This window comes from Filicampus tigris, chromosome 15 (assembly GCF_054856515.1).
Source record: "Filicampus tigris isolate MCC_2025a chromosome 15, RoL_Ftig_1.0, whole genome shotgun sequence".
NCBI lineage: Eukaryota > Metazoa > Chordata > Actinopteri > Syngnathiformes > Syngnathidae > Filicampus > Filicampus tigris.
Window position 1 is genome coordinate 16,703,649 of NC_141231.1, and position 25,502 is coordinate 16,729,150.

A 25,502-nucleotide genomic window follows, 5' to 3' on the forward strand; every position below is an offset into this window, starting at 1 on the left:
CATTTTCTTAAATGTTCTTAGTTTTACGTGAATGGTGTTTCCTCATTTCCAATTTTTACTGTACTTTCTTCTCTCGACATGACTCGCTCTCATCAGGCCACCACCAAGTGACATTATGCTCGCTCATTATTTAAGCATCTTAAGCCTTAACCGTGCCTTCGCCACCCCCTGAGTGCCTTAAAACATTTTTTTTTTCAAGAATATGTTCTATGCAAACCCACTAGTTGAAACAGGGCAATCTGATAAATATTGCGTTTGTGGAAAAAGTGTTAGTCCACTCATTTTTAGCCATCTCCGGGGGCGGCCATTTTGTCTTCTGTCGACTGAAAATGACATCACAGCTGTTCACTACGACCAATCGCGGCTCAGATTCACAAAACAGGTCAGCCACAATTGGTCATTGTGCGCAGTCGTGATGTCATTTTCAGTCGACAGAAGTGACAAAATGGCCGCCCCCAGAGATGGCTAAAAACAAGTGGATTAACACTTATTCCACAAACGCAAAATTCATCAGAATGCCGTGTTTCAACTAGTGGGCCTGCTGGGAATATATTCTTGGAAAAAATATGTTTGGGTTGACCTCCACTTTAATTGCAAATATCGCCGACAATCAGGTTCATTTCATGCGGCGGGCAAAACCGTAATCACGATTAAAATTCGATGACTTGCGCAGCCCTATCGGACAGCGACTGCGTAACTTGTGCACAGCAGTGTGTTTGACTACGTGTGTTGCCGTGGGAGGTGGTTCAAAGAACAGTGGCCTTCTTTTTCCCCAGGGGCTGACGAGCCAATGATGGTCTTTATGTTGCTGCTTAGCTGATAACACATAGCGTCGCCGCCTAATGTCCTCGCTCCTCTCTCTCCCGCGTCCTCCCTCGCCACCAACACTCGCTCACTTCCTTCCCTTCCACTTATCTGTCTTGCTCTCCGGTTTATTTCCCCGCGGCCTTCCTCTCTGTCTCTCCGCCGCGCTTGTCTGCAGGAATGAATCAGACGTAAGAGGCCAAACAAGATTTTCAACCCATTGCTTTTGATTAAGTGACTTAACACAGAGGTCCGCGGCCCGGCAATATCACTAATGGTCCGAAGAAAGAGAGATAGCATTTTTTTTTTGGGGGGGGGGGGGGGGTGAAGACAAAAGCGGGGAGGGCAAAAGATGGAGAGAGACAGACGTGGCCTACCATTATCCTTGGCTAAAGGAGAAAGTGATTATGAACTTAAAAGGAGCTTTGCGTTCATAGCTTTCTCCGCAGAAAGTTTAGTTGGAGAATTAAGATTAAGCTGGATTTAGATCCACGCAAATGCCTTTTAGTCAGAGGAGGCATGAGGGGGTGGGAGAAGTGAAGGCCTTCCACAGAAGATAGAAAGTTGCGCCGTGATATGTGTGCGCAGCTTGCTATTGTGCAATAGATTATTTCAGAGATATACTCCTTTTCATTAGTAACATTACCCAGCGGTGAGATTTGTTTTTAGCGTTTTAGATCCGATGCACCTGCATTTTGCTTTTCCGCTTCTCCATTTTTTTTTTTTTCTTTCCCCCCTCTAATGTAAATTGGTAAATGTAATGGCTCGAATGCAATATAGCACACTCGAGTCACCCTGGCGAGGAACAGTAAAAGTTAATAAACAGACGAGCACTTCTAATTCCCTTTTTGGCTTTTAGCAGCGGATAACAAATGCCGCTCTTATTGAAATGCAAACCATATGTCGCTACTTATCAGATTTCCTGCGGGGTATCAAAACAATTTAGGATATGATCTCTGTTGATGACATGATATACTTAAAGCATCCCCCCCAAAAACATGAAAACACATTTTTGTAATCATTTGCTTTTCCTGGATTGCTTTTGAATGGTTATGTCAAAACAACACATTTGCGGCTTTAATGCCACAAACACTTTCTGAACTCGCTTTTTTTTTTTTTTTTTTTTTTTTTTCTCTGATGTGTGTTTTTTTTTCGATTTTTTTTTTTTATGAATGTGCGACAGTTCCTGTTTGTTGGCGTTTGAGTATTCAATATGGAAGTCTAGGATGCTCTTTTGCTCCAGTTTAAACATGTCGTGGGGTTTACCGACGGGATCGTGCGAGCAAAATGTCAGACGGGGGAATGGGATGAGATTTGAAAGATACCAGTGAGACGTGAGGTGACATATGAAGGCCATTACAGACTTTTGGCTCCAGCAAGTTGCTTTTCCTAAATGAGGCAACATAATGAACATGAATTTACTTGCCTAAATTTCTCTGCCGTTGCGCTCGGAAATGTGCACCAGTCACAAGTCACCCCCCCCCCACCCCCCAAAAAAAGCTCAAAGTACTCTCTGAGGTGAGGCGGTGCGGTTTTGTCAACATGTGTACATTCAGTGTTGTTGGTATGTCTTGCTCTCTGCACATTAGCGGTAATTATAGTCAGTAATAACCCTAACGAGGAAAGAGGGACTGGCTGTGTGCAGAGCAGCAATTACATGTTAATCAGCTACCATGTTGTTGGAAGTAATTAGACAATGTTGTGAGGAGATTTAGATCGCAGATATTTACTGCTGCGGTGTGGAAGGGGTTTGCTCCGAGTGCGAGTGTGTAACAATCAGAGCAGTCGGGTAGAATGAGTCAGCCGTTAATTGTAAGCCATATGTACTGCTTGCTCCACAGGTGAAAGATTATTGGCGTAGCCGTCTGAAAAAAAAAATAAAATAAAAAATAAAAAAAAAATGTTGGAAGGCAGACATCTGCTGGGATTTGCCAAAGGTCTTCAGGCGCAGAAGCAATTTAATAAACTAGTGTCAGATACATGTTCAAAGACAAAATTAACGAAAAAAAAAAGTCGTTCCGGTTAGTTTTCATTTTATTGTTAAAATTTGAATATTTTAGAAGTACTAGGCTTTAAATTTGCCATTGTCCCCCAGTAGGATGATGGTTGGGGTTTGGTTTAGGGTAAACCTTAAATCTTAGGGTTTTCATTTTTTTTTTTTTTTTTTTTTTTGGAGTGACGGTGTATTTGAAGATCAACCGAGTGACAATTTGTACCCCCCCAAAAAAACAACGTTTGGGCACTGGGTGATGATAATGGTTATTGTCTCTGCCTCTGAGTTCCAATGTTAGTCTCTGGCCTACCCGTGTGGACTTTTCATGTTCTCCACATGCTTGTGTGTCTTCTCTCTCGGTATTCTGGATTCCTCCCACATCCCCAAAACATACGTTAGGTTCATTTAGAACTCTTAATTGTCCGTATATGTGGATGTGAGTAAAAAAATGTTTTTTTTTGGCGTGCCATCTCATCTTTTGGTCGACTGTCTTTGTTATTTTTAAGATTCAAGTGTTACTCCAATTGACCAGTACACACTCATGTTGACACTTTGCAAATGACGCTAAATTGATTTATTCAGTCTTCTCATTGTTTAAAATGACTTCACTCTGGCTCGATCGCAGCTTACTAATGCAGTTTGATTTTTAACACCGCGATGGTGTTAGCCATGATTGTTTAAAATGAAAATAAATTAAAATGGCTAAAAAAAAATAAATAAAAATAATCCGGCCAATAATGACCAAACGCAAATGCTTATTTGTGAAGACAATGGAGAAATTGCTGATTGGAGGAGATGAGCCAGATAGTTGTCCCGACATCAAGCTCGACACTCAAGCTCCAGAGTGGACTTCTGTGTCAAGTTAATTAGGTGTTAACGTGTTCGGGCGTCAATTGTTTGTGCATGAAGGCTATAATTGTTATAACTGGGAGGAGGAAGCTGTGATTTAGCTGCACGCCAAGTGCCATTTAGGCTCAGTTGCTGGAGCAGAGCCGTGACACTGATACGCGCACACGTTAATTGTATGTTGTGTTAACGAGACGCAGGGGACGCGGGAGGGAGGGGGCGAGACGGGGGTCGGGGGGAAGAGACGGACAGAGATCAGCCAATGACCTATGTGATGAAAAAAGACTGTTCTGACAGCTCATTGCCCAATCCTTTCAACCTCGATCTCTCTGTGTCTCTGTGTTTTTGTGTGCTCATGACACAGGGGGTGATTGGCTATTAAAACACTGTAGAATTAGGCATAAAATCACTCACCGAATGCTTTAATGGCCTACCATTCTATTAATTCAATTGCAGTTTCTGAAGAGAGTCCCTTTTTGTGTAATCTTATTAAACCTGAAACTAATAGGATGGTAATAAGGGCATAATCACTGTGATGCTTGTGAAAATTGTTCACTGTATTGGCAGTGATATGAGCTTTTTAGTCAAAATTGAAGATTGCAATCCTGGTAACAAAGTAACCGTTGGCCGCACGGGATTTCAGTGATGCCACTCAGACAGAGAACGATCACGTGACTCGGTGTTATGGAGCTTTTGAGCAAGTTTCAGCTCATTGTTTAGCACCCGGTCCATGACTGTTATCGTTTTGGTTCAGTCTCACCTCTCTCATTGTGTCATTTTCGGACGCAGCGGGTTGCCGCTGCCAAGAAAAAAAAACAACAAACAAAAAAAAAAAAAACAATACTCTACTTTGTAAAAATATTTTCCCATACCTGCTCTGCAGCCAACAATAGATACTGAAATATACCACTAAATATCTATTATATTAATTAGGGATGGAACGATCCACTTGTGTGGCGATCCGATACGTATTGCGATACTTAAATGTTATAAAAATATATGTGTTTCCAAAGTTTTAACTTAAGTGCCATTTGACATTTATTCAAGTGTCACGATTGAATAAGGCATAAACTGTTCCAGTAACTGTTCCTGATGCACACAAATGCAATGAATAAAACTCCTTTCACAACGCTCAACTTTAAAGGCCTCAAATGTTCCAAAAGTATGTTATGGAACGTGCAAAACGTAACATAACATAAGCCTTATGTTATGTTATCTTTTGTTGATGAAGGATCACGATACCTTCGATACCTTATGTCATAAGGTATCGAAAGTATCGCAATACTCCATCAACGGATCGATACTTGCATCGGCATAAAAAGTATCGCGATACTTTCAATACAATATTTTTTTTCCCCAGCCCTAATATTAATAAATCATTGTAAAGGAAAGCTCCAATTCCTTCTTTTTTTTAAATTGCAGTTAATCATCAATCACATCAACATTTAATCAGATGGCAAACGTAAAGTGTATACAAATTTTGGAGGAATTTTCAAATTTCAGGTTTCTGTGTGTGTTACCTGTGTGTGTGTGTGTGTGTGTGTGTGTGTGGGTGTGTGTGTATGTTTAAATGACAGCGAGGGAAAGGGCTGACCTCCTAATTACTGCTGCATTGATAGGACGAGAGATGTGATGCCAAAGGTTAATGGCCCGGTTGTCCAACAAGAAGCCCAAGCAGGGAAACTGCGAGCAGGAAGGAAAAGAAAGCCGGATCGAGGAAGAAAGAAGCAGCTTGTGCGAGATAATAAAAGGAAGCAGGATAGAGGGTCACAAGGGGGGTGTCAATGTGGAAAGTAAGGAGAACAAAGGTTGAGGGTTCAAGGAAAACTACAATGGAGGGACAAGCACTCACCACCAAGATGAATGAAAGCCCGAATTAAAATAAACTGTTGACACAGTTTATGCACCCGTCCAAGCAATTCTAAAGGTTGTCAGTGGTTATTTGCACCTCCACAATATTCCTGTGATTACGTTTGAAATAGAGGTCAATTTAATTATTGATGAAGGCAGGTATCCTATTGATTTTTTTTTTTTTTGCCACCTTCAAAACGTCAACAGATTCATCATGAGTAAATAGAATCATTATTAAGGAATATAATGAAACCATTTGTCTATTATAGCAGAGATTGCAAATGCCTCCAATTTAGACGACAGAAAAAGACAAGTCACAAATCTAAAATAAAAAGCTAGTCCTCCACTGTGTTTGTCTGGTTGGCACAGGTTGTCTGTTGCCCGCAGCAGTGAAAGGTGATTAGACAGCCAGGGGAAAAAAAAAATGTTCCGAGACAGAACCTCATCAGGAATTTAGAACAGCTCTCAGTGACAGACAAGAAATGCACCGAGTGACGTCTATAACCCAATTAACACAAAATGTAATAGTAGTAGTCGACTTATAGCTTCTGATTGATAAATTTTGTGTTCATTGTTTGGTTCAGCGAAGGAGTGAAATTGTTGATTTAGCTTCTCCAAAATAGCCGTAACTAGCAGTATTGATTTTATGCTCCTCAAACTGTTCCGTCACCATTTATTCATCATTTTTGTAGCGGGGTCAAAAGGTCTTGTTACATGTCTTTGTTGTCTTAATCCACAATTTACAGAGAGCCAGATTGGGGAACTCACACTTTGTTGTCTTTGGGCTAGCTTTCTTACACGGTGACTAAACTCTCAGTTAAAGAGCCAGTACACGAAGCAGCAAAAATGATTTTAAAGACTGAAGAAAGCGGGAAAAAATGACCCCGTGTGACAAAACGTGTACGCAGCGTTCCCGCCGGGACGTTCCAAACGCAAGGAAGTACGTGCAGTTGGGTAACTAGTGGCGCGTTTGAAGCGTTCTGAGGCCATTTTTGTCATTAGTCCATTTCGCCGAGTAGGTTGAGATGAACTTTGGCCGCCTCGCGACCACGTCACACACATCAGGGACGATTGATTAGCGTGACGGACTAAAATCCACCTCCGCCCTTGCTTAGTCCGTCTCTTTTTTTGGACGGACCGTTCCGCCCCGGGGACGGAGTGTCCAGCTCTGGTAGGTAAAAACAATATTTATCAAAATCCGAAATGATAATTGGCAAAGACTAATTAAAAATGCTTTGTTTAATATAAATCCAAACACTCCAAAACAAACCAATTAAGTTTGGCCCCGGGACAGATCCTGGTAAATACGTTAAGGACTTGCATAAATGCCCCGTCACTTGTTTCACACCTCGGCGAGCCGTATGGCAGCGCGGGGAAGTCGGAGTGTGGCCGAGTCTGATCTTTCAAATGAAAAACTGATTGCGGTGTCTGCTTTTGTAATTAATTAACCTGATTAACTCCGACTGCAGCTTGCTTTTGAGTGGCATTTCATCAAAAGCTTCCTTACTTAACACCCCCTCTTCCCATTAATAGAACAACAATTAAAACAGTCATTTGCATCTAACATTATACCCTCTATTAGCTAGAGGAGAAACATAGCTAAAAGGGGGGGGGGGGGGGCAGTGTTAGCATATAAAAACAACACCCAAAAAATGTGCGCTTTCTCACGAATAATTACGAGCCCAAATGCAACTAAATTTACAAATGAGCTGCAAGGACGCACACAAACACACGCTCGGTTTCGACGCACCTTTAGCTCCGACTAACTGATTTATGGGAAATGTGGCTGCCGGTTCCATGACCCTGCGACGGTACTTCACGCCTGACCCCTAATACCTCGACGCACACAAAAACATACACACACACACACACACACACAAAAACAGGTATCAAGCCGTCATTCGTAGGAATATGAGTTGCCTCGCCAAAGAATGGGGGTCCATGGGCTGTCCTTGAGGCTGATTGGCTGAGAGTTGTCAAACGATCACAGCCGCAGTGAGGAAGGGGTGCCCCCCCCACCCCACCCCAACACCCCTGCCCCCTCCAAAATCAATTTCAATCAACGCGGAGACGCAATATTATCAAATGTCAAGTCCACCATGGCCCTCGGCCCTGTGGCGCAGCAAAAAAAAATTATTCCTGACAGCCACTTGGCGACTTAATTAAGTGCCTCCCAAAAAAGGATGGGAAGTCAGGAGGGGAAGGATTGTGGTGTGGAAGAGGGAGGGGCGATTAAGTATCAAAATACCTCAATCGGTCTGTTGGTCTTTTTGTTCGGTTGACTGGTCGTATTGACAGGCCCTCAGAATGATAGTCTCACTGGGGAGCAGTTTTGGAGGAGAGGGATGGGGAGGGGGGCAAGCCTGGGATAAGTTACAGGGGGACTGGACCAAGGGTTATTTCTTTTTGAGTTGTGTTTATTTAAATTTTGTTGGTTTAGTTTAGCTTTCGGAGAGCATATCGTCGCTGCCATTTTTTTTTGTCATTTTCTTATTTTTTACACGAATCGTGTTTCCGCCGTACAAATTGCATGAAAGTGGAAAATTTTCCAAAATTGGAGATAAGTGTTTTTCACAGGGCAGCGACGATATGCTCTCTGAAAGCTAAACTAAACCAACAAAATTTAAATCAACAAAACTCAAAACGAAATATGTTTTTCCCCAAATGCCTTGTTTTCATTGAGTGTTTATTAGTTTTAGTAGTATTTGTAGTTGTTTTTAGGGGGGTGTTGGAAACTAAAGTATTTTGTAGAAAAAAAAACTCAACAATATTTTAAAACCATTTTAAAAACAACAATCCAGGACTCAAATACAGGTACTATATAACAGTCCACAGACTTTGAAGTACAATGGTGCTTCTCAAGTTAGATACATCACAACCTTAATCTTAAATAAAGCTAGGATGGTCTCGCTTATATAGCAACACTTAGAAGATGCAGCGTTGGTAACCTTCCGTCATATCATTCGCCTTTTTTTCGGAAGGAGAAAAAAGAGTACTCACATATAGGCCGGTCCTCTGATTTTAAACGGGTTTCCGTCAGCGATTCCAACAGTAAATTTCTATAGCACCCCCCGCTGGCCAATATTTGAACAGAAAGAGTGACTCGCTGCGCCATGGAAGCCTGCTCACAGCCTGGTCCCTCACTCAAATCTGTCCCCCAGTTGAATATCTGTAATTTAATCATCACAACATGGAGAAGTGTCATTATTTGTCCTAGGTGACGTGATGTTTCAGATAACTGTAGTTCACGTTTGACAAGGAAAAACGAAATGAGCGTTGACACGTCACGTCATGAAATAAAAATTCTACTCATTCAAAACGTAACATCACAAAGACGTTTATTATTGACAAAGTTAACTCTGAATAGTCAAACTTAAGCTCTTGTTAAATCTGCTTGCCATACAATACATATGGCAAAGTCACACGGCTGTCATAACTTCCACGTGGTCAACAGCAACAGCACCACCAACTTCAGAAAGAGGCCAACTTTAGAAAAAAAATGGCGAGACGTAGTTGTTGAAAAGTTGCTTGGTTTTGTCAACAAGAGCATGCAATAGGCATGGATTAGGTGAGTGACGGATGCAGGACTTCGAATGGGAAAGCAAGGCTTCATTTATTGACAAAGACTTCCCTCCACCCACGCTCACACAGAACACACACAGGCTTGATATTGAAATGATTCCTCTGGAAATAAATCACATTTCGATTGACTGGTAATTGCGGAGGATCGATCAACACGTTCCGCGTGGTCCCCTCCGGGATTTTGCCTTTGTTCACAATACACACAAGCACACGCTCGCCGGCTGTGGACGAGGAGCCCCGATCTCGAGGGAGAAGTGAGAACTGATTGAGCGAATCAGTAAACATGAGCTGCTGATTGTCCGCGTATGCAGATGACGAAAATGGGAAATAGCCGGTGGAAAGGCTCGAAAACGGAAAGATGCGCACAACTGGCGGAATGCGGTAACTTTCTTTCTGACATTGTGCCCGCTTTTCCCCTGAATGCTGCAAAAGTCCACGTCTGATTCATGAATGGGTAATTCTGATCAATTCGGCAATCTGTCAGCGGTTAGGGATCCATCTCCCTCGTGTTAAAGTATGATTTATAAATGGCTGGAGGTCATTATGAAGCGACGGGCCCTTTATAAGTCTAAATGAGAGTGGCCTTTCTTTTCATGTTCTCAGTGTGACAGGGACAAGCATGTTGTCAATACAGAAATGAGCGCTGTAGGGCTGAAACCGAACACACAACTTCCAAGATGAGCGTGCGCATGCCATGACACGTGCACTGGAAATAACACACCTTCATACTTTTGAGGCACAATACAACGGAACCGCTATGTTTGAGCAGTCACAACAAATTTTTGTCGAAATACGAGCCCATGGAATTTATCCCCAAAAAGGCTGATTTTTTTTTAACATTTTTAACAATCTTTGAGTACTATTGAGCAGGGGCGGAGCCAGAACGTGGTTAATGGGTGGGCCTGGAAAAATCATGGTGGGCCTGAATATTTCTCCCTGAGCACAATCCTCCTGTGCCGACACATCGTTGTATTGAAATAAAATGACAAAGTGAATAATATGAAGTTCAGATCTTCCTTAGACAACCAAAAATATGCCATTCTTAATATTCAATTAAAAAAAAACACAATGAAATACAAATTCAAAAATAATTTCATAGTAATTTTCTAATAAGTGAAAGCCATATTTTTTTTCATGAATCTCACTGGGTGGGCAGTCTGTCGATCTGGGTGGGCCAGGCCCACCCATGGCTCCGCCCCTGCTATTGAGTGAGTTTGGGGGCCCTGTTCATTTCCTCAAAAATACGACCATTTTCACCAGGACACATAGCTTGCAAAAAAAATGATAATAATACCGAGGCATGTTGAGGGCCCAAAACAGGAAAAGAGAAAATAAAAGGGATTTTTTATTTTATTTTATTTTTTTTTAAAGCCACAACAATTCCAACAGGGCCTTTGCACATCCCAGTGCTCAGACCTTGAAAAATGACGTGTAATGTAATTTCTGGCAGGTATTTGTGTATTGTAATGCCATTGTTTTCTGCGTACGCTATGATAGATAAACTTTGGATGCTTGTATCACTCAGCCACACAAAACTGCTACTCACCTAAGGGTGCATTGTGTAAATAAGCGTGAGTGCACCCCTGTAGCTAGGTTACAACAGCAATCCATCTGGCCCCGCCTTGGGTCATCATACTGGCGCAAACAGAAACACACACAGGTTATCCCATTCACACAAGCTCCACAACCGTCTTCCTTTTTTTTTTTTTTTCCCCCATTTTCTCTCATCCTCGGAAGCGCACATACATGGGCACACGTTCACTCTTCCAGCCTGCAGCCATCATTTAGTGGTTTGTGTTCAGCGAGTGTTTTGGATGTGTAACACTAGACATGACAAGAGGAGAGCCAGGATGACAGAACACTGTCCAGAGGTCAGTGTGTGTCCTAATGTTTTCAAGCACCTGCGGAGGGCTGCACACGCTGCTCACCCCTTAATGTCATTGTCTGCTGTTCTGACAAATGCCGGGTACGCCGGAGCTTTACGTTGACTCGTTGCATTGTGATGTTATGGTTTGCAAAGTTCTGTATAACTGCAGCACACCTCTTGGTCTTAGTTTGAGTCCGCCCCTGATGATGATGTCATTGTGTGTTGTAGTGTTTAAAGCAGAGAGACAAAATTTCGATGGCAGCAGCATGGCGCAGATGCAGTGCACAGAGGTAAGAGTTTGAGAATAACTCAAAAGTCTTCCCTTTAGCAGAGAATTGTGACCAACCCTCCCCAAAATATTTCAAGCCGTGGTGACCTAAGTGGGGAAATACAGTTGATGCTCCAAAATCCCCCCCAAACATTCTGTTGAGTTAGATTTTTATGATGGTTAAAACTAAAATTGCTGATTCCAATATAGCATACTACATAAAAAACAATAACACTCTCCCAGCATTCCCTGTCTTTGAATAATGAATGAGCAGGCCTAATTAAAAGGTTTGAGATACACCTCACACATCTCATTCTTAAACAAACTCAACCACAAGTATTAAAACCCCCAAAAAACAAACAAACACACAAAAGTTTTACTTTTTGAGATGGTTGCTAGCTAGTTTGCGTTTTGCTAGCTTGCGGCTAGCATCTGAAGCCAATGTATCAGTTTACATCTTAGTACGGTCTCTTGTCAAACAGCACACCTCAGTTTTTTTTGGACCACTACCTTACCTTACTGTGAAAGCCAACTGGAAATGTAACAAAAAAGTCAAAGTAGAGAAGTTACAAAATAAAACCTCTGAACTTCGCTTAACAGAACCGACACTTCTGCTCAGTCATCCGTATGATTACTGGGAATTGTCTCCAACATGGGACTGAAACGCTCACTCACTTAACCATGGTGCGCATAAGTAAAGCAAAAGTTTCAAAAGTAAAACTTTAAATTAGCCGCTCGTGTGTGTGTGTGTGTGTGTGTGTTTTCTTTTTTTTTTTTTTTTTAAACTCTCTTTGTCTTCTTTTACCTGCGCAGCTTCACAAACAGCCAAAGTAAAAGGCAAAACACTCATTTCCAGTTCAACTTTTGATGCTGGCTGGAATGAAGTTAAGTAAGTTGCGTGACGGCTCGCATTGTGCCTCACATTTAAACGTCAAATTAAAACCATAAATTGAAGGCATACATTTTGATTGAACTCCAAATGTTACACGCATTAAGGTAATCGACTTTGGAGTTTGCAATGTACTCTCTCTCTTTGGTCCAGGCCAACTTGCTCACACAAACACAAGCGGAGAGTGCACGTTCCCGCTGGTTTGCCATTTCTACTCACAGCCACACCTTTTATGGTTTGAAATATTGATAAGTGGCCTTGCAACATTAATATCGTAAATGGTTTACAAGAACACTTATAAATAAAATCTCGCTCACACTCACTATTCCTATCACCTCCCGCCATCCCTCCTCCCCCACAGCTGTTATTTTGTTTTTCATTTTAGTAATGGATTCATCCGTTTGAGAAGCGGGTTTGAGGGCGGAGGGTGGCGTGTTTGAGGAATAACAAGAAGATTAAACGACAGTGGGTGCACAAATAAGTATCGTCTTAACTTTTGCAAGCATGCCCAAGTTGCATTTTTATATGTAAATAAATGATTGATTAGAAGTGTGGCGGTGGGGTGTATATATATATATATATATATATATATATATATATATATATATATATATATATATTTACATATACATATACATACATGTAATTTTGCTTAAACTGAGTAATATATTCCTCATTGCATTGCTCTTTCTTCTTTTTTGAGGCAGTTTGTCATTGTTTTGAAGGAATAATTTTATTAAAACATACACAGATAGTGAATGTTGCACTGTTTGTGGATTCCCAGTGAAGAAGTGGGTTTGCCCGTTCTGATTTAGGACATGCTAATTATACAGACTGTTTTGGACATCATTTGAAATATGAATATCTGAGTAACTACATGTCCAAGGCAATGAGAGTAAATTGCCTTCATGTTGAAAAATAAGGTATTAATTTATCAAAATGCCAACGCCATTTTTAGATGATCGCTAACCAATTTCCCAAAGTTGACACGTTGATTTTGAATACACATTTTCCTTTTTCCCTTCCTCTGCATTTTTTTTTTTACCATATTCCACCACAAAAAATGCCTTTTCGTCAATAAAAAGCCTAAAATTATTTTGGGACTGAACAACTGCTCTGAGAAAAAAACTAATATCAACATGTGTATGTGTATGAATGGACAATGTTGATGCTTTCACACAAAAGCCCAGAATGTTTTAGTGTGTCTTTCTAGCTTTGACAAGATTTATCCCTGCTGAGTTCCCAAGAGCCTGATCGAGAGTTTTGAAAGGGATTAGAACAGGATTAGGCCCCAATAGAGAGGGATTAGCCGCCACACCCTTATAGCTGCCCACATAGCAGGTATAACACACATGCGCACGCACTATTCAAAAGTCACAAACACACTCATAAATCGTTCCTGTGTCATCAACTCAGCAAGTGGCTTCCACATTAATTAATATTTTCCTTTGTGACAATAACACCAGCTGTGATATGAATAAGCAATGCAGAATGCTTATGCATTTACGTCCATCGCGTTGTGGCAAATTAGTGGCAGTGAGAGACCTTGAAATTGGAACTATCCTGACAAAATAGAAATAAGAAAGGAGTAAAAAGGAAATTAACTCTCACAACAATAGTCCTTGAAAATAAATACTGATTTTAGTGCTCATCTGAAATGAGCACACGTTGTATTTATCAGGAAAATACATTCCATTTAAAATGAATAACCTGCATTGGATAAGATACAGTGAAAATTCAGCCATCTATTTTCGACAGTGCTTGTCCTCATTAGGCTCACATGTTAACTAGGTACACCCAAGACTGTACTTCCTGGCTTGATCACCAGGCAATTGCAGCAATATAATTATGGGTACAGGTACATATAATACGAGCGTGATATTCTATCAGCATCCCATCCAATATGGGGGACTTCACATATACAAACATTCGCATACAAAATTAAAAGACCTCTTGAACTCGTGGTTAGCCAAGTGCAGCATCCTTCAACAAGAAGAATAATTGGGCTGCGTGTGTGTTATTCCTTTCATGTACTGTTAGTGTGTGTGTGTGTGTGTCTCACCGGGCAGTTTTGCGGGGGAATCCAAATGGAGAAGAGTGATAGAAGGACATACAGTGAGGTTCATCAAAGTCAGCGTGCGCGACGGCCCTCATTTTTCATTGGCTGAGGGGCCCCGCGCACCGCACCTGCGACAGCCAAGCCCACCTGAGAGAGAAAAACGAGAGGGGCAAAGAAAGATGGTGACAGAGAAATAGAGTAAGAAACAAACTCGAGTAAGAGTTGCCCCAAGAAAGCCAGTGTGTGAGGGGCGGGGAACACCGGTCGCCGGGACAGTTTGAACGACAGCGTTCTCCCTTTTACATTTCACACCCGGACGCTCGCGCACGGCCTGCGGGGGAGAAGCGAGGAGGAGGTGTGTGTGGTGTGGCTTGTTTTGCTCAAGGGAGAAAGACAGAGAGATACATTCTGAGGATGTTATTATTGTACGTTTACCTTGTTTTGGGCTTACACGGGGACTCAAAATGACACACAAACACACAGGGAGTATGCATGCGTTCATGTTCAAGCGCGTGGACTAGCATTAGCTTTATAACTTATATATAGAGAACATTCCAAATGCGAACCTCAAAAGATACAATGCGCTCAGTTCCTGGATGTTGGCTGAGCTCTGATTTGTTTGCTTTTAGACTTAGATTCCAGAAATTTGAATAATCTGTCCTAGGGTCAAACCGTGGCTATCATAAAATATCTATTAACTATATAGGCAATGTTTTTTTTTTTTTGTCTTTTAGCAAAATATAACTAAAATAACTCACATTGTGGGTTTGAATTATCAGGAGCAAGTCGACTTCATGCGTTGGCCTTTTAACATTCTTTACTGTCTTATGCTCTAAAAAGCTTTATTGTTCTGAGCAGCCAGCCAAGACAGTTAGGACTTCATCCATCACAAGTTCTCAATACCAATCTTTTTTTCTGTTTACTCCTATTAATTATTGTTTGTAAGCGATACTGTATATAAAACGTAATGTATATCTAACTGATTAAAAAACAACAATAACCAATATGATTCCGTCCCATTTTTACTCCCGATCTCCCCTGCAGAATGTGACGTGTGATTAATCTTAATTAACTGCGCGCAACACAAAATGAGAGCTGTCTGAGAGAGACCACTAAATCATGAAATAACAATCATGCAACCAGGAGGTTCTCTGAAGAAATCACTTGTGAACGCCAAAGAGCTTATGCCAAACTAAAAATGCTGTAGAATAGGAATGAGCAACTGGCGGACTGACCACTCGCTGAGTGGCCCATTCTTTCATTTACAAAAAAACCCAAAAACAAAACATTCAATATATATTTTCCAGAAATACGGGGGGAAATCCAGGATAAACCATGGAAATTCCACAATATTGAAATTATTGAGATAAAAAGAGATTTAAAAACAATCTGTCCATATGCAAATTAGCAGGTGCTGAAATGCAAAATATGCAGGGGTCGAATGTAGTTTTGTAGTTTAAAGTTAAAGTTGTTTGAATGATTGTTCATGAAGTGGCGATTCAAAGCATCTGTCATTTGGACATTTTATAATTGTATAATTGTATATAACATTTTTTTTATACACGCATAGACACCTTGCTGCCCACAAGTCTTCACCAAAAAACAAAGTGTTGAATTAAAAAAAAAAAGTTATATAATAATTCCGATGGCCACACATGTACATTGCCATTAAAGATAAATAAAGCTCAAAATATGGTGAAACACGTAACAAATATCCAACTTCCTTTGATATCCACCCCCCTATTGGTCGATTTTATTTATTCTTTTATTTTTTTCATTATATTATTCACATTGCGCATTTGTCGTTTCCCATGTGTGTTAATGGTTATGTTTATGGTTGGTCAGGTGTCACCTTCACTAGGCTGTGGACATCATAACCATGTGATGTCCACCGCGCCTGTCATCACTCCTTTGATTGTACACACACACGGCCCGCCGTTGCTCCCGGCCATAGAAAGCCACCATCCGACCGCTACGCTACACACTGTACTGAACCCATCACTCAGCTACTGTCACACACACACACACACACACACACACACTTACCACTTGCAGGTAAAGACACGTATAAATAGACACAATGTGATCATGTGACAGAAACATACTCGGGCACACATGGTCAAGCAGAACCACATATCACTCGCGCGCGCACACACTCGGTCGGACAGACGGCTTACGCGACAAATGATGCTAATCCATCACCTGGAACACACAAACAAAAACAGCAGACATTGTCACCTTCACAGCTCACCTGTTACCACTGTGACATCCATACCTGCCGGACACTGGAGCATTTCAGGGGAATAAATACGCGCTCATACACGCTGCCCACTCCTGAGTGCATGCAAACAAGTCAAAAGAAAAGCCACATTTGCTCATTTTTTCATTATTAAGCGTAAATGGGCTTTATTACTCCCACAAGGAGGTACTATGTTTAGGTACCTATACTACAAGGTACCTCTGATAAACTGTTTTGCAATCGAAGTCCGAGCAACTGAATAAAAGCTGAATGGTTAAACGCTCATATGTGGGGGGGGGGAAAGCTTTTTTGGTTTATTAACGTAAGCAAACCCATAAGAACTTATATTTGTGACCTTTGTCGCTCTTATTATCCACTCCCAAAATAGTTCAGGGCGGGATTTAATGAGACGTGGACTACATTTAGTAAGATAATAAAAGCAGTATCACAGGGAAGGGACATAATGTAATGTCCAACACAAACCGCGCATCAACTTTATGGGCTACACTGGTGTTTGAATCCCAGTTGCATGACGATTGCTTTTAATGTTGCATATATCCATGTCTAGCATTAATATTTAGATGCTGCTCTGAATCAATGAAGGTTGGGTGATTTAAAGCTTTTTTTGGCAATCACCTGTTCCCATTTAGTGGATCAGAGGTGCTATTATAAGCTATCAAAGGATTTCAGTCGCAATATTTATTGGTGAGGAATAGCGTTGCTAGTGGCCTTTTTTTGAGTTTGTTTTGATTCTCACCTAAAACTGCGAGGAGCTACTCTACTTCAAACATCGTGCCGACCGGCATAAATAAGACGAATCTTTTCAAATTTATGGAATGAAAAAAGACCGCAAAAATGGGATAGGCTTGTTGAAGAAGAAGCTATTACATTTATATTTGTGGAATATGAGTTAAGGAGCAAAATCCACCTGATTTTAGCTATCTCAGCGGGCGGCCATTTTGTCATTTTCTGTCCACCAAAAATAAACATCATAGTTGCTCAGAGCTCAGTAACGACCAATCACAGCTGTTTTCTGAAGCTGAGCTATGATTGGTCGTTAGCTGAGCCCTGAGCAACTGTGATGTCATTTTCAGTCGACAGCAAATGGCAAGATGGCCGCCCCTGAGATGACTAAAAAGGGCTGGATTTGCATATTCCACAAACGAAATATTAACCAGAATGCCGTGTTTTTCGACTAGTGGGGCTGCAAAGAACCGTTTTTTGGGGCTTGACTTCCTGTTTAATGTTTGTTTTTATTTGTTTCTATGTGTCTGTCAAAATATTTCTTAAGCGAAACCGGTCTGTGCTGCAATAAATGTTGGGGACCACTGATATAGGGTGCGTCCCTTATTTTTATGAATTGACTTCTAAACATGCAAAACTATACTATACCATACCTATACACTATAACTATACTAAAAAGGAAAAATTCAATTTTAACACGCGCTTTAACTTTTGTCTCACAAGCATCAAGAAAAAAATGATTGTTTCATTTCCTGCGGTTTCATTTCCTGTGTGGCACAAGTCTGAACTGGACAATATGCGCTTATAAGCAAGTCCGTGTGCAAATATATCGGTGGAGAATTCTTTTCCTGCATGATTTTGGTATAAAGATTATGAATCTACACATTTTGCTTGCCCCTTCTGCAATTATGTATGTCGGTTTCTCTCAAAAAAGACCTCACAGCGATTCAAAAGGCATTTCATAGTTCACGCCTGTGACTGATGCAGAGCCAAATTGCCCTCCAAAACCACAAAGAACACGACATTCCTTCAGAGAATCACCGGCTTGCATGTTTGACAAATGCAGGCCGCCGGCGTCCGAGCGGCTTGCCGAAGGCTATCGAGCAGCAGACTTTCATGGCTCTCTTGTTACTGCGCTGTAAATTCAGCGGATGGCTCCTGTCTCTGCGTATTGATCCGCTCCGTCACCTTGAACCTCACTATTGACACATGGGGCGACGCTGAGTGGGGAAAAGCGGCAATTTACAGAGCCTCAATTATGACATTCATAGATGATGTCACAACAAGGGCATAGTGCTTTGGGACACACGCGCATTCATGCGCTCCGCCATGGGATTGAATCCATTTGTTTGGGCACCAAAGCGCACGCACACTCACACCAAATAAAAGCTACCCTAAACAGCACTTAATGGCACACTGTTCGCTTGAGTGTGAGCTGACGCACACACGTACTGTATGTAGGGGTGTGTGTGTGTGTGTGTGTGTGTGTGGGGGGGTGTGTGTGCGCGTGTGCTTCACCTCTGACAGCCTATCTAATGCCTGCTGTCCGCTTACTCCCCAGACAGATGGCTCACTGGACCATGTCATTAGCAGAGTACAGTTAGCCTTTTTAATGTCATATTCAATACCATATATTAATCGTACAACGGCACGGGCCAAAACGTCTGTTCACTGATGAAAGCGCCGGCTCTTTATTTTCTGGACTGGATGAAAATATATACATAAGCCGCCACCGTTTTGGAATCGTGTCATTTTCCATGGATTATTTTTGCAACAACTGTATTGATTTTTAGTCATTATTAAAAAGTAGGCACTATTGCTCCAGGTTTTCCTCTGCATAGGAGCGGTCCAGCCTGCTCCTGCAATATATCAGCTTGCTAAAGTAACGATGACCGAGATGCTTTTCTTATTACATCAAGCCTGGTGTACCATCACAATTATTTTGAAACGTATAATGCATTTGATGCTTATTACAGCGCCTCGGTGTCACACTCAAAACTGCATTGGTTTATATTGCATCAACAACAAATAAATAAATCCCTTTAACTAGAGAATTGACACATTCAGTTTGGGGACACCGGACCACCTGTTTTGATTTGTAATAAAATGTTCCCATTGGAAACAATGGAGGATAAAAATACTCAAACGTCGCCATCATAAAACTTTTACTACCTTTTAGGCAATTTCCAATATATTTTTTTTGATACATTGTGTGCAGGCGGATGATGCGATATAAATAATGAAACTAGAAATGACATACATTACTAAAGCAGCAATGAACAGTTCAGCTCCCAACGTTTTTTTTTTCCTCTGCAAATTCATTAACACGTAAGACGGCTCATTCTTTGGTGAACTCGATCCTTCGCATTTCCTAATTTCATTAACTTAATGTCGCTATCGACACATTGTAGTCGGCATCCAGCGCAGTGCCGACTAATTTGTCATCATTACACTACCACAAGTTCAGCTGCGGGTTCAGTTGTCGCCGTCACAGGCACAAATGTACTTCACCAATTTTTTTTTTTTTAAAGTGTTGCATTGAAATGGTTGCACAATATAAAATCAATTGATAATTATTTTAAGTAGATGTATAGTCTGGATCCAGATGATTTCATTTCGTGCAACCGCTTGATGGAATAAAATGTGTAAACTCAACAAAAAAAAAAAAAATGTCAGTGTACAAACTCATTTTTTGCTATTAGGGGGATTAGGGATTGGAAAGAAAAACTATGCAAAGGCTAATTCAGTCATTATTGATTTTGTACCTTAAAATAGTAATGATGAATTAGTGATGACCGACTTATGAACAAAATGGTCTTGCGTAATGAAATCACATTTTCAAATAAATGCTTTTTGGTGTGTGATTTAAGTAGCAATTTTGCATCATCTATTTTGCGTACAATTTTCCGAATTGAATTTCGCAAGAATAGTCACCATTCTATAAATTACATAACTTCATTAGCAAGCTAATCTCTCATGTAATGTATAAAGTGAAGCATATCGTTCTGTGCGCAATATTTCAAAATGAAGCGCCGCAATCAGGCGAACCACTTTTCACAAAACAATTAAGATCTTTCACTGACCCAACTTCTGGCCCTGACCTTCACATCAAGCATGTGGCTATATTGCATTACAAATGGATTTAAAATTGGAGCTGTATCAGATTTCACATATCTGATTCAGTAAGTAGTGGCCAGGGGCCACGCAGCCCATCGTTACTACGATATTCACAATCCATTGATGCATTGATGAGATCATGAAAAATTGCTTGTGCGTGTGTCTGTGCTCTCCTAAGGACTCACCCCGACATGTACTGACACTCATAAATATACACACACACACACACACACACACACACACAGAGAAAAGGAGACACACTCCCCAAGGCCTGAGGGCTCTCAGTGTTGACCGTAGAGGACGTGGGTCAGAATAAAAGGGCAAATAGAAAGAGGCTCTTAACAGCCCACACAGATGGGCCTATGTCACACACGCACACACGCGCACACACGCGCAGTGGGAGGTCAGGGTTCACCTGGAAGGCCTGGTCAGCGTCCATCCGTCAGTTTTATTACCGAGCCGCGTCAAAACATTGAGTGGATAAGAGAGAGCGGAGAGAGACCGATTGTTTAATTAGAGAAGTGTACAAAAGAAAGTACTTTCAAAAATATACTGTACGTGGATCGACTTGGAGATGGACCAATCTAAGGTGCACGGTGTGCATCGGCTTTTGTGAAGCTGCTGCTGTAAATATGGAAACCAGCGCCATAATGTGGACTGCGGGTTTTTTTTTGGGGGGGGGGGGGGGGAATGGAGTTTTAGTTGGCAAGATGAGCAAATTAGGATCGTCTTCAATTGGTTCCATGCAGTGAAGTGCTCCTTTCCACAGCAGACTCACGAATGAGCAGCAATTACACAGCTGGTTAATGCAGCTCCCTACTGACCACCTAAAAATGGACACCTCCGCATTTCTTATAAATAAGAAAAGAAGTGCCTTTAAATACCGGCAAATATTCCTTCAATACTGCAATTTTCCTGGATAGGCCCCAGCTCGCCGGAGACACTAATGACGAGAAGAGCCGTAGAAAATAGACGGATGGATATCGCTTGAATAAGATTGAATGACTCAGACGGCTTATAATTTGACCTGAAATTTTTCAGGATAAAAATGCCTCTTAAATGTTGGTTTTCAGATGTTTTGCTTTGACCGTCCTCAAAGAAGGTTGAAAAATAAAGAATTTCTGGAACCCAAAAACAATGAAGATGATGATACGACATCATGTATGGAGTCTCCATATACAGTATAGTGTACTGTATTATTTTTTATTGAATAACAGTTTGAAATGATTTTTTTATGATTTTTTTATGATTAAGATTTTTTTTTTTTTTTTACAGGCTTCAGTTTGATCCATGTCAAACGCATTGTTTCATAATCCAAAAACATCGGATGTCAACTAGTGTTGTAATGGATCGTGCCGGACCGCCGTGATTCCACTGTCTCCACTGTTGGTAAGTTGTATGTTTCGAATTTTTCCGACTGGCTCGTCATAAGTCCAGGGTGTAAAACGCTTCCCATCCAAAGTCAGTCGGGTTAGGTTCCGGCTCACCCACAACTCAAATTAGTACAATTATGGATTTTCTATGGATGGATGTTTCTGACATTACAGTATTGATTTGGAATAGTGTTTTAAGACCAAATGTTTTTGCAGGTTTCGTGCACCATGTGATGTTCAGAAACCTATTTCACTGAAGTTCGTTCCCTTTCTTTCCTTCTTCCTCTGTTTCCCATGGGAATGAAACGGTCATTTTGTCCTGTCACTCCCCCTATGATTTTCTTCCCATTTTGCCTGTCCAATAATGACAGTTTAATTTGCCAGCCAATTACACCTGAGCGGTATTTAAATGAGCCAATCAGCACGGCTGACAGGATGACTAGTCACTCTAGTTAGCGCTCGGACTCAGAGGTCGATTTACTCTTCTACTCCGTGTGTTTGTACAGTTAGAAGGGAGCACACTTATCACACTGTTGAAAGATTTGACCTGAGGAGCCATGACAGCGTTGCGCCTCTTATTTCTCACATAATAACGGACATTCAAAGTCACTCAAGAGTGCTGATTTTCTGTTGAGATGATTATTAAGTTTAACTATGTGTATGTTACATATTTGATGGAGCACCATCACAATTTGAGGGCATAGAATTAGTCGGGATAATACCGTATTTTGGCCATGCAATGTTGCACAGAAGGAACATACAAAAAGCATAACGAAATAATTTAAAGGTAAGAAAATGAGAGAAAAGGAGATTGAAAGGAGTGGCTCTTAATCCTCTTTTGTGCCTTCTGTAAATAATGTCTAAGCATCCCGTCCTTCTCATTAATGTAATGGGTGGATTTAGCTGCTCATAAGCCTCAATTCTCAACATATATGGGTAAAAGCTTGAGAGGGTTTCTTTCTAGAGGTGTACATTTTTTGATGGCATAGGTAATGTAAGAATTTGAATTATTCAATTATTTATATTAAATTATATTATCACTGCTCTAATCCAAACCTTTCCTAGTCCTCCCAAAGGTCATTTCCAACTACTTTCTGTAATTGTACTTTTTAATACAAAGCCCTGGTTAAGTAAATATTACCTCTGCCTAATGTCTTTCGATGAAATACATCTTTAACACGCTGACTTTGTCCTTTTAAGCCACACACAAGCATACCCCAATACCCTCTAATGCACACACTGCGGCAGCAACGGAAATCGCACACTTATAATCACAGTAGTATAACCACACTTAAAAATATTAAACATGGCCAGTGGGCTTAGTAATGTGCTCTTTTGAATATGTGACCTGACCTGCAAGGCTTTTTGGCACCCTGTGAAATGACTTGGTTTTTCATGATTATTTTCCCATGAACTTAGCATCAGTAAAATGGACTCACCTTTATGTACAATTACTCAGTAGGAAGTCAACCCCCCAAAATTATTTGGAATAATGTGCCTTCACTTGTCTAAACATGCCATTTTGGTTAATATTGTGTTTGTGGAATATGAGTTAAGGAGCAAAATCCACTTGTTTTTAGCCATCTCAGGGGGCGGCCATTTTGTTACTTTCTGACCAGTCGACCACCGTGCTGCGCTCAGTATGCATCGATTGTTCTTTATTTTTAAATTGTCTGGGGAAAAAAAAAAAAAAAAATCACTCATATTAGCTGTTCCACGTTAAATCCTCATTTTCCTTCCACCATGCCGGAAATAAGAGTTTTGCTCATATGAGAACCACTGCTGTTGATATTTTCGCTAGTGGACGTTTTGAAAATAGTCACTAGGAGGTCCCGTGGGTGTACACATTATTTGGAAGTTCATGATGAAAGGCTAATGCTCTTTTGTACTTTGAATGACACAAACAACTTATTCATAAGGTTTCTCTTACCTCTCTTCAACAAAATCCATCGGAAAGTCTTGCAGTGACAAATGTGTTATGGGAAGACAAAGGGCGAATGCAAAAAAAATGCACATAATTCGAGCGACTACCAGTGGCAAAGTAGTGTAAATAATTTGTGTCTTTCTGAAATTGAAGGTTAAAGCCTCAATGCGTCAACCAAAAGGAAAGGCAACACACAGTATTGTTCCTTAACGACATCTGGACACCTCCAATTCAGGGACGGCTGCGCATAGAAACATTAGGAGGGAAAGACACACATAGGTACACACACCTGGGTCAAAACGCCGGTTGTTCGCAAGAGGGAGTGGACCCCCAATGGTGACACTGGCAGCATCCCCCATTAACTCCATTACACACATATAGAATGCATGCATATGTGTCACTGTCTTGAGGTCAGAGACAACCGCATACCTGATGAGACGAGGTGAGACAGCACCAAAATAAAATGGAACAACGATTGCAATGCTGATGGAAGGGAGCAAGGGACACTTAAATGACTTTAAAGCCACATTGACACAAGATGTAGTAAAAAGAGGACATTTTGGATTTTTCATGTTCAGACAACATTGTTTTGAAAATGAATGTCTGTAGTTTCGACATTCACTTCATGACACTTGCATGTTTGGGTTGAGGATTCATTCGTGAATAAAGCTGACACACTTTCAACTGGGCACTTCCTTTGTTTCAGTGGCTAAAATGTTTTCTCTGTTTTAGAGGAGAAAGAAACAATATTGCAAAAGCTTGGGGGTTGTTTAAACTTGAGGACATTTGAATGGAAAGAAGACAGAGGGGATTGTTTTTGGTCCGTGTGTCTCAGGGGCACTACACTGTAAGTCACATCTGGTGTGCCTCAAGGGTACGTAGTTAGCCCTACGTTTTTCTTACTTTTTTAATGATTCAGACTTGGTACTGCAATTTCTTTGTGTTAAGCTTTTTACGGATGATGCTGAACTTTTCATTTAGTTGCGATGATGATATCGGCGACTTAATCCAGTCTGATTTGGATGCACCAGTGGTCTCGTAACAAGCAGTTGGAAAAATCTTTTGTTGTGCATTAGTGCTACACTATGTCAAAATGAAATGCAATTTTTTTATTATGAAACATTATTTGTATTTATTTTTGGGTGAAATCATATAAAATATTTGCTCGACCTGGATTAGGATACGCAACTGAGGTATGGGTGGTTGTTTGTAATGTTTGTTGACTAGCTACTAACAATAAAATAGAAAAAAACAAATAAACAATAATATAAAAAAATAAAATAAATAATTTGGTTGATTGACAGTGAATGACAACCGACAACATTCAACTATCCATTTTTTCCCCCCTCGTACTTATTAACATCGCAGGTGAGCTGGAGCCTATCGCAGCCCAGCTGACTTTGGGCGAGATGGGCGGGGTACACCCTGGACTGGTTTCCTGCCAGTGGCAGGACTCATATAAACAAAGAAGCAATCGCATTCGCACATATGGACTGTACAGAGTCTTCAGTCATCCCAACATTTTTAGAATGTGCAAGAATGCAGCTGGAGAAAATAAAGTGATTATTAGAGACAAGCCAAGTCAAAAAGACAATATGTGCCCTGTTTGTTTGCGCTCAGTTTGTGACAAACCAAACGGGCATCGGCAGCTCCTTTAGTTAGTTAGCTAGCTGGGGAATCAGCCAGTACTTAGGCCCCAATTATCCACTAAATCTGCCTCTCTCTAAATGAGATTATTGCTACACGCAGAAGCTGAAGCTCCCATTGGGTTCCATTAACTTTGATTACTCCTCATTATTTACTTACAGCTCTGCCACTGTTATTGCTTTCACTTACGCAGATGCCCAGACACGCAGGACCCGAGCGGGGAGGCGATACAAAGCGCAGAGAGTTATATTTCATAAATGCATAAAAGTAAGTAATAAGTGAGGGAGATGCCCCTAATT

The 25,502-nt window shown here is 40.9% G+C and overlaps 1 protein-coding gene across 1 annotated transcript in view; it reads left to right on the plus strand.

Moving 5' to 3' along the window:
* The window catches only part of skor2 (SKI family transcriptional corepressor 2), an 82,620-nt gene that overhangs the window by 31,529 nt on the left and 25,589 nt on the right, over positions 1-25,502 (plus strand). Inside the window, exons 5-6 of the mRNA XM_086052937.1 lie at positions 11,172-11,233; positions 21,535-21,648. The gene's annotated coding sequence lies outside the window, so the exon portion shown is untranslated. The remainder of the gene's footprint in view (positions 1-11,171; positions 11,234-21,534; positions 21,649-25,502) is intronic.